Genomic DNA, 11,384 nt, shown 5'->3' with positions numbered 1-11,384 from the left:
TATAACCCCTTAAAGCAGTACAAAGCGTTTTAGTATTGGATATAAATTATGTACAAAACACTCAGCATGAACTGTTGTCCCTGTATTAAGGTAGGTACACCAGGCATAAAAAATAAATGACAAAATCTACACTAATGTTAAGAGGTCAAATTTAAACTGACAAAATCAAGGAAATGCAGAATTACTGCTGAATCCTTATGTCACTCATTTTACCCCCTACTCAGTTCACACTGGGTCATCCTACTTCATTCTCAGACAGAGTAAAACCTCTGCTAACACAGAAGGAGCAAGCAGGAGTCACCAGCTTGACTACACACGGGGCAGGTGATGACTGGGGACCACTGCTACTGATCTGCTCATCCTCCTCAAGAAAGAAAACATCCATTCATGTGACAGAAGCAACTTTCTTCTTTTCCATCTAGGAGCATTCTCCTACCAGGTGTTCCTCCCTCCCCTCTTACCCTGTGTATTATACTCAATACTAAGCCTATCACTTCTTCTTTAAAAAAAATCTATTCTGATAAAATGGAACACCAACATGTTTTGGCCCTCAGGACATTACTAAGTTGTAAGTAGTAGTATGTCTAAGCTCTGAGTAATAGTATTTCAAGTCATTCGGGGATGTTGGGATTCTGGGAAAAGTGCTTCTTTTTTCAAAACGAAGGGAAACTAGGACAAAGGAAATAAGCAGACATTGCCAGAAGAAGAAATATATGATACTCAATATGAAATCAAAACTTCAAGGTGTATCACATTAATTTCCTAAGAGCTACATAATAACAGCATCATTAGTGGCAAGACATGAAGGGTGAACATGTGAAGGTTAGTGAGGAGAATGAATTACAGATGGAACCCCAATCATTCACTTGGATCCTCACAGTTACACCACCGCTAATCACTAACATATCAACATTTGTATTTTGGAACAGAGGTAGAAACATCAGAACTAAAGAGTGGCATTACTTGCTCTAATGCAGTATCTTACTCCTCTCTCAGCATGAGGATATAAACACAGCCATACAAACACATATATACAGTGAAAATAAGATTTTTTTTAAAGACTCAGGGGGTAAACTTGGCTTCAGATAAGTTAATGGGAATAGCGGTTGCATCCATAAATTTCAGGTTCAGGAGAGACTAACGTGTTAACCCAGCCTAAAGGCCTAAAGCCCTTCAGATCAAGGATTTCATCCTTTTCTGTTAAAGAATTGTTCTCCTTTCCATCACCCTTATTGACACTGATTAGATCAGCACCCAAATTAGTGAAAATTATCAAACTCAGTAACTTGTGACTGAAGAAGAAAGATGTTCAGCTGAAAGGCTTCAAGTGACAAAGACCATAAGGAATTATTTTGCTTCAGGAAGCAATTGCACACTTAAAAAGTAATTTTAGTCCCACCTGTAACCATTGGATTGCATTATGTTCTAGTTTTGGAAAGCAAAGACGTCCTTATTGCCATGTGTAAGTAATTACAGGTTGTGATGTAGTTGTTTTTGTGAGCCTAATAATCCATAACAACCTAACTGCCAGATACGTATGGAAGCTTTCAGTCATCTCCTCCTGTATCTAAGTCAATAACTGTCAAACCAAAACCTTGACTTATTGATGGGACACAGTGTGGACTCACTTGGGTATTCTAAAAGGTTCCCACTTTTGTCTGCTACAAAAGAGTTTGTAAGGGCAAAGAAACTTCAGGTCTTACTTTTAGTGACTAAGATCTTTACAAGTGAAAAATTGCTGATATATGTAGGGTTAGTTGCTTCTGGAGCTACTGTGAGAACCTGGACATATTATTATACATGTGGCTGTCTGAAGATGCTGGGTCCAGCTGCTGTTTTTGGAAATTAGTTTCAAGTTAGTTAAATCCAAATGTTTCTTTCTGCTATATTTTTACAAGGACAAATATATGCCCAGCACATATACTACATTTCAGAAAGATCGACATTCATAACATGAAGTTCACAGGAATGTTGGTAAATGTAATTTAAACCACTTTGAGCAAAAACTGTCAAGTTGAGTTTTGAACACATTTGTGGCACTAAAGTGACAAAGTTTGTGTGGGCCTAATCGGTGTGCTTCCACCTATGTTTTGGTTTTGAGAGCTGTTTTTCCAGTGTGGGATATTTGTACTTGAGCTTCTCAGCTCTTCTGCCTTTCTTACATTGCTAATAGAAAGGTGGGTCCTCTGCCTACCCCAGAGGACAGGATCTAGGTAGCCCGTAGGTAGCAGCATGGAGGCTGAGCACAGCTGTTCCAGCTTGTCTTTTCTACAGCAATTACAATTTAGGTTCTTCTCACAGTACCATGTATAAGTGAAGGAAGCATTTTCTGCTTTTAGAGTAGTCAGGTCATGAGGAATGCTGAACCAAAGACTAATTGTAATCTTATGCAATCAGTACAGTTTCAGCTGATCTACGGCTGAAACTCCAGGACAGCAAAATCTGCCCTACTATGGTCTGGAGACAATGTCATTGGAGATGAAGTGCTGAAACTGGAAAGATACGGGACTTGCTAACAGTTTACGATTTTGAATATCTACCCTACTTGACTTTTTCTTTTAAGACAAAAGAAAAGGTTACTTTCAGAGTGTTTATCATGACATATAATTTGGGCAGAAATTTTGGTGTTTGTTGAGAACATTTGTGCCTTTCCAGAATTCTTGAGAAGAAGAGTAGCTTGAACTGAAGAGTCTTGAAAAATAATTAATCAATAATCCAATGATTTGAGCTTGTGTAGGCCGTTGATTTTTGAGGGGGTGTTAGCTGGATGTAGTCTACAAATGTTCAAAATTAAGCTGTGATTTCTATTTGAAGGAATAAGAAAGGCACAACATGATGTCAAAAATTCTTCGAAAAAGTAGCTAATTAACCCTTCCTTCCAAACCTGGGAGTTGTGAATGAATTAGAAAAAGTAATGATCCCTAAACAATAAATATATGACAATGAGGAAAAAGCATTGTGTTAGGACAGGAATGATATGTGCAGTGAATTTGCTGACAGTAAGTGATACAAATAGCCAACATGGAAACACTCACAAAATAATTACTATAGGAGCAACCTTTAAGTTCCAAGTGAGCACAAAGATCCAGCCATGCTTTTGATTTTACTTATTTGAAGTGTAACAACACTTAAAATGCCAAAAATTAAAATCTGTTTTACAAATGTCCATTTTGTTACAGTCTTTCATGAGGGCATTATGACTTTCAGGTGCAAGAAACTACCTCTCTTTGTAACAACACCCTCTTATAAACACAAAGCAAATCATTATGTGGAAAGGGGAGAAGTTAAAAGCCCTAAATCTTCCATTCCCAAGGATACTGTTACCTTCAGATAGAATGTATTTTTTATGTATGTATTTACTGCTTAAATGTAGTATATTTCCATTGGGCTTAGCTGACAAGATTTTAGGGAGTTCTTTATTACTGATTTATATATATACTTATAGACACATATATATTCAACTACCCATACACTTTTTTGCTTCTGTTTCCTAGCATAAAATTATTAGTTTCCCTGGAACAATGAAAATGCAACTGCTTTCTAGACCAGTGACTATTCTTTCTTTGAAGAGGCTCATAATAGGATGCATGAAACATCTGGAAGAATTAAATCAAAGGGCGATGGAATTCCCACTGGAGAACACATGTCAAACAAGAAAAAGGGTCTTGTGGAACAAATGAGATTTTTCCCTGAGAATTAGCAAGTACAACAGCTAGGCTTAACATTGAATTGGGAAAAAAACTCCTAAGAGGCCTATTGATACAGTTTTTGAACATCCACTGTGCTTAAAAAAGAGAAGAAATTGTGTAACTTAGTCTGCAAGCAAAATGTCTGTTTTCCCCATCCACAGCCACTGTTCAGAACAATTCCTGAGATATGCAACAATCTACACATTGGGAAGGTAGTCTGGGAGATGGACGGCATCTGATAAGCACACTGTTCAATCAGGAAAATACTCAGCTATAGCTTTAAAGTTGCACCAAATTCAGTAGACATGTAGGGACCCACAAAGAGAAGAACAGAAGTGAGGAGGGAGTAGGATTTGTTATTCCCTTTTAACTCTGTTGCTTGCTCTTCCATCACACTGTGGAAAACCATCCAGAGAACAGCTAGAATGGAATGAAGAGCCACAACTCAAGTTGCTAATTTTGGCACCAGTGTAATTCCAGTTGCCACACCAAGGCTGAATGGCATTCTGTATCTTTCTCAGGAAATGTTTTATTAGGGAGAAGATTAAAATAAACTCTTAGATGTGTCAGTGTACCTTGTGCAATCATATTCATCATATTCATATATCATTCACAGCTGCCAGACAAAAAAAACAAACAAACAAAAAAAGTTCTGTACACCAATACCAATTGCCCCAAAACTGCAGTGTAATGTGGTGAGTTAAAGCAATTTAAAAAGTAATTTAATGAGAATGAATTTACTTTTATTGAGGAAAGAAAATACTTATTCGTTCATATCCTCACAGATCCCTCCATCCAATCTTGTTCTATTTCTGTCTTTCTTATAAACTAAAAGACCTATAGAAGCCAAGTTGCAAAGAACAGGTAAAACTGTGACTGGTCATATGTGACTCTGGATGAAGCAGAGGAGGTTTTCAACTCACTGGCCCAAAGGCAGCTCAAGAGAGCAGTGATATGTTTTTTTTTTCCCTTGTGTTTCTGAAGTTGCCTTCATGCTTAGTCAGTGGAGAATGCTCTGCTTGTGGAAGAGGAAACAAGGGGATCTGTGACTGCAAAAAGCCCAAGTGATCTTGGATTGGAGATGCGTTTAGTGGTTGGTTTACTTGATGATGTTCTGCTGAAACATTTTAGCTCTTTTGTAATTATGAAAAACAAAACTACAGAACCTGTGAATTTTTTTAATACAATGAGTGTTGTATTTACAGCTGGACTAATTTGAGAGGAAGGTGGTCTGGTATCGAGGAAAGTGGTGGGAGAGCAGATGTTCTACTCTGGACAACGCAGAGTGTATTTGCAGCACTGCAAAATGTAAAGTGAAGCACACCCTTTATCTTTCTGGATCTCATGCAGTGGTCCCCTTGCCTCTCCAAAGAGGCTACATTATCTACAATTATAGATGTTTTGATGCTTTTCCATCACCTGATCATGTGGGGAGGGGATCATGAACTGCTGTATTCATGGTGAAACTTGGTCTTTTGGGCCTTCATTTAAACTGCTGAATAAGTGACATTTGAGAAAAAAGATGCACGGTAGGAAATATTTTAAGGATAAAACTGACTTTTGGAATCTCTGCAGAAAATGATCTTCCTATGTTGACATAAAAAAAAAAAAAAAAGTTATTTTCACCACAGTTAAATATTGAAACAATATGAACAGTACTCTGAACTGTATTACCTTAAAAGTGATTAGTACAATTTAGAGATTTCGTCCCACTGCAGAAGTTCTACTAAGTGATTATAGGTTAGTGCACTGGACTTCTATGCCTTTTTAGCACACCAGTTTCCTAGACTATTGTTCCTATGATGGCTTATTTTTTGTCTTTCTCTACAGTTATTTTTCACACAAATTTAATAATTATTTCCACTTTGTATATCTTCAGAAGTACGTTGCTGCATTTGCAAAACTAAGTTTCAAGACACGTTGGTTCTTTGCCTTCTTGTTTGCAAGTGCAAATTGGGCCAGAAAGGCATGCTGCTTTTTTGTGATTAAAAAATTAATTTGATTGTCAGCAGTAGTCTGATTTATGTCTCCAGTTCAAGTCACAAATGTGTAATCAGTGCTAAAAGTGGTGGTTGATAGGTCAGTGTCATAAAATCTTTCACTAATGCTTCACCTTCAGAGAAGCTTCATGTGTTCAAATCCTCTGCTTTCCTTCTGACTGCTTCATATTTCTCTAATCATCTCTTTTCTGAAGGTGAATTGATGATTTGTTCTAATATTGGCATCCTGAATGTCAGTGGTAAAAAACTGCTTTTTTTTTTTTTTCTTCAGAAATAGTGTATTTACTGTTGGAAACACACAGAATAAAAGCGCTGATGTTGTTGGGTCTGAAAATGTTTTTTACTGCCAGTTTTGCAAATAACTTGGAACATAAGCTGTGCTTTTTTTCTCTCATGCACTGATTCTATAAATTGTTATGAGTAAAAAATGACATGGTTCATAATAAAGTATATTTGCCTTTAGCGTCAGCAGAGATTGTGTTTAAAATGCACAGACAAGGAGTGCAGCAGCAACTCAAAGGCACAGTCTTTACATAATCAGCATCTTAATTACCAGGTAGTAACACAACATATACTATAAAACAAAACAGAGTGAAACACTTGAGAAGTTTGCAACAGTGCAACATGTAAGACTGATTCTGCAATTTAATAAAATGAAATATTACATTTTCTTCTTTGTAAAGACCAGTAACATTAATAATGTCAGCTGCCAACAAATGAAAGATCTTAATGTATTCCAGTAAAGTTTCTTTCAGCCAAATTTCTGCTTCATAGGTTTTCTAAACAAGAAAGCATCTGAGCTGCTCCAGCATGGAGCTTTTAAAGGCTATCAAATGGCATTTAAAACACACACATGCTACACACCAAACTCTACTTCTCCTTTCCCCCCTGTGTTAAAGGCACAGAGAGTCTCTCAGTAATTAAACTAAACCCTGCAATCTCAACCGTTGTGGTTACTAAAGATCCCATGCACTTTTCAGGAGAGAAGGGGCATTAACCACAGTTTCCCCCACAAATTCCCAGCCAGGTAATTGCTCTCAGCCTGCCTAGAAATCACCCATCCAGCTTCCACCCAGAAAGCTATTTTATTTTCACTCACTCTTTTACTGAAACTGCTGGAGGGCCTTGCAGGCGTGGGCTGACAGCTGTGTTCTGTCTTAATGCTCTGTCGCTTTGCTGAATATGAAAACACTGCTACCATAACACAATAAAATGAACAAAGTGACAGAAATATATTTGCCATAAACTGTAGGAATAGCAAGTAATCTAATAAAAGCATTTGTAAACCAGGCCATTAATCTGCCCAAAAGATACTGCCGTATAGCAGGTTATCCCTTATACCAGGTAACACAGAGGTGAGGTGAAAAGTTGATGATCCCATTTACACATTCTTCTGTGCACATTTCATCTGTATTAATCAACAACAAAAAGAACAGCCCGGACTAATTTCGAGTGTCACCTATGCAAGTAAGATGAAGAATTAGCAAGAAAACTCTGCCATGGACATAGCTATACTTCCAAGCATGCTTAAAAAAGGCTTTTCTGGTTTCTATCTTCTTGTAACTTGATGGAAGCCTACAGGAAACAAAGATGTTCAGACAGAAATTCAATGATGGAGCTCAGAGTGAAGCGACACAACTTCCCAGATACACTCCAGAGATATTTAATAGGTTCTGTCATAATCCATATGTTCTCTTCAAAAAATAGGAATAAAAGCCAGCTGCCTTACAGTAAATTCTAACTGCAGTATGAGTTAATTTTAAACTGATGTAACATTCAGTCAGTTTTAATTTAAAATGACAGTGGATATCTTTGCCAGAGTAAGTGCGGATTTGTAAAAACAGATGAGGAACAGTAAAATGTTTTTCCTTCAAGACAAATGCTTCTTTTTAACATGGACCTTTAGATAATAGATTAAATGTTCAAGACTAGAAAGACCTTACTTTCATCATCATGCAGATGTATTTCTAAAGTACTGCACTTTTGGACTCTGTCAGGAACCCCCTGGGGACATGGCAAAGCAGAAATGGTAAACGGTCCCTGATGCCAGTTCTGCTGGTGCACATCCTGAAGCAATGTGCTGGCTCTGGTGGTGGTGCCTGGTAGCAAGGCAGATAAAAACAACATTACAAAGGTTGTCCCTATCCAAACAGACAACCTGAATGGTCCATACAATATCTCTAAACTAGGTTTGACCAGTCCATAGAGAAGCTTGGGAATCATCATTTGTTAGGTGAGTAGACCAGCTTAGTGCCCAAGACTGGTCTTAACACTATTTAATGTTAGCAATTGTGGAGAAAGAGTTAGAAACAGGGAACACAACTTTGCCAAATCCTGATGCTCCTATCTTTTGAATGCTCTCTGCATCCTGGCACCCCATTGAACTAGACAAGGGTGGTCAGAGCCATTCACCAACTGCCACGTAGTGAGAGGAAAAATAGGGTAGGATTCTTCTTCCAGGAAAAGAGTTGTCTCCAAATTCCCCTAAAAAATTATAGGAAAGTCTGATAGAGGTCTGTAAGATCAATAAATGGTGTTGATAAGGTAAAGAAAGGATGATTATTTTTTATAATAACACACCCATTGCAATTATTAGGCATTGTGTTTAAAAAAAAATCAAAGGAGGAATGTTCTGACCTAGTACACAGTTAAATTACAGAACTCCTTGGGATAAGATATCAACGAGGCCAAAGACCTGAACCAGCTCACAAAGGGACCAGACAAATTCCTAGAGGTTAGGTCCATCAACACAATTGTTCATATTCAATCACGGACTGAGGAAACACCTAGTTAATTCCTGTAAACTATGAAAATGTATTAAGGGATGGATTGCTTCCTGTAACTTGTATTATATACTCCTCCCTATTGCAAAAAATGCCATTAAAGACTCTATGGTGGGCTAAGCAGACTTTAGGTACAAAAAATACAGAATGCCTCCTGTTTCTGAGTGGGAGGTGCGGTGCAAGAATGAATTGGTAAAGCAGGTCATGAACAGAAAATCCAAAACCAACTGTAATTTTTAAAAAGTAGTTTTTGTGAATAAGCAAAAGTGGACATGTTGTCATGGAGAACACTGCTACCTCAAGAACAACATTCAGAATTGGCTTTCCCCTGTGACAGGGAAACTTAACCTTGAATAGGTGACCTATCTTAACTCTAAAATAATTATTTTCCCTGTATAAACTTCTGACTATCCAAACGTGCTTGCTTTTAAACACGTGAGTGCTCCCTTGAGAGCCATGTATCTTTTTTTTTTTTTTTCTGTGCTGTGTTGATATGATGTCCACTAGTTTCCTTTTCAGTTAAGTAAAGTGGATGCATCTCACACATAGATGGTCATTACGCAACACACTTTTGGTGGCTAAGAAATCAACTACGAATCTTTCTGACCAAAATCTCAAAAATATTTCTTATTAGCAGCTCCAGGATAGTAAATACTGGAGCAGCAGTACTGTACCAATGCCAGCCAGGATGAACTCAGTGTTATTTACTTGATTGCTAAACCAAAAAGTGTTGTGTTTTTGGGGGGATGCAAAGGCAAACTTTATTTAACTACTGGACTGGTTGACAATGCAGAAGGATTTTCTTTTATTTTCCATTTCTCCTTGCCTGTATCTTCTGTCTCTGTGTTTTCTTTCCCACCAGAACAAATCCATGCAGTTTCAGACCTCTGGATTAGGCAGGACCCTGAGAGACACAGGACTCCTGCTGATTCTTGCCACTCTTGTTAGTGAACTGCAGAAAACTGTTGTTATTCAAGATATTTCCTTACTTGGATCTATTCAGTCCCTTTGTCACACAATAATAGAATACCTGTATTTTTCATGAAGCCTCTAATGTAGCTAATTCTTATGAACATGGAAATTTCTGGGCAAAGGATGGCACATTTCACACTAAAAACTCACACCAGCATATTCACAAATACAATTTGTACAATGTTACTCAGTCCTTTCCAGTGGCCTGCTGGCTAGGTATGATGTACTTTGTCAAAAATAAAGGTCAGTGGATTACTGCTAGTAGGCTTATGTAAAGGAATTGGGGGGAAAAAAAAGTGACAAGCAAATCTGAATGCACAATCCTTATTTGAATGGGAAAAATAACTTTTACTATGACTAGCTACTTTACATTGCAGTAATATGTGAGTGACTATAGAGTGTCATTGTTTAAATCAGAGTACATTGATTCTTTCTGAGGTTTCAGGTCTCAAACTGGAAGCCTGTTGAAGGAGGCTGGTTTATGCTGAAAGGCACACCATCCAAAAATGAGTGCTCTGTGCCTCCCTGGTACCTTGTCTCTGAAGTCTGAAATGCAGTTTGCAAGTGTGCAAGAGTCCCACGTCAGAAGGAAATGCTGCGGTGACTTGTGGCTGAGAGAAACAAAGGTCCCGACTCCACGTGGTGGGCACCTGGGTCGGTCACAGCATCAGGGAGTGGGACAGAGCTCAGGTCTGCTGGCTCCTACATCAGCCACAAGACTCTCACTCCTCATCACCTTCTGTAGGTATTGCGTTTTATTGTTTATTGAGTGCTAACTGTGAAAACAGAGATTCTGTTACTGCCACTTACTGCAGTTAATTATTTCAGGGGAGGTCAGTAGCCCACATCACACAGGAAGTCGGATGATAGCACCACAATTATTCCTTCCGACCTTGAAATCTATAAATCTATGAGACCTATAAAGGAGGCCCTTCTAACACCATTAGGAGTCTTAACCTGTGTAGGGAGCTCTGGATGCACAATACTGTGAAGGTCAGAGCTGTCTTGAGCTTTGAAAACTGTTGTTTCCAGGGCATGATAACCATCTCCCAGAAAGGAATTTAGTAAGTGACATTGTGATGCATGTGTCACTGCTCTCCAGATGATATTTGTATCTTAGCCTCTGAGTAGCAGTACTTATCTATTACCTTGCTGGATAGTAGCAGCATCTACTCTTACTATTTATGTAGAACATGTCATTAGTGGAGCCTCGGCTGAAGTCTAAACATGTTAACAGACACCTAGGTTTTCTGAGCTTTCCATGATGGCCCATGTCTGTGCTGTTGCTAACACTTGACTTTATACAAGAAGCTTTCAATTTCAATTAAGACAAGCCACATAAAGAAATGTCAGATGGCATGTGGAGCCTGCCACATGCCTGTTATGAGAATGGACTCCTGTCCTTGAAAATTCAAATGAAAATGTTTATAAGGAAGTTGGTAAGGTGGAATAAATCCCTCTAATTGAGTAACCTAATCTTTCAAGCAATCTTTCTCAATGCAATGCTATTTACTTTGGATTCAGAGTAAAAAGGGAGTTAAAGGGCCAATGGGGCTTTAGGTTACCCAGTAAAGTTGTGGCATTGTAGGAAAGGGCAGAGTATGAGATGGTATTTATGGAATATAAATATCTGCTTAAAAAGCATGAAAAGACAGCTATGCAGCAATGATCACTCCCTCACTGTGGGAATTTCCGTGGAAATGCAATTCACTTTTCACGCCTCTGTTTAATGCAGGACAGGATTAAACACGGTTAGACAACTCTTCAAATATAAAGGCACTCATTGGAGGCTGTAGGAAGACAGAGGAGAGGCAGCAATTGGTTTGCAGCTGCCCCTACAGAGGAGAGATGTGCAGAGCCCCAGAGGACAACTTGTGAAAGTGCCTTCTTGAACTCCTGAGCTGTACATGCTAAAATTCCCTACTTCTACATTCCTGCAC

This window comes from Streptopelia decaocto (assembly GCF_964273445.1).
Source record: "Streptopelia decaocto genome assembly, chromosome: 2".
In the NCBI taxonomy this organism is placed as follows: domain Eukaryota; kingdom Metazoa; phylum Chordata; class Aves; order Columbiformes; family Columbidae; genus Streptopelia; species Streptopelia decaocto.
The sequence above is the reverse complement of the archived record's forward strand: the minus strand, read 5'-3'. Positions refer to the sequence as shown.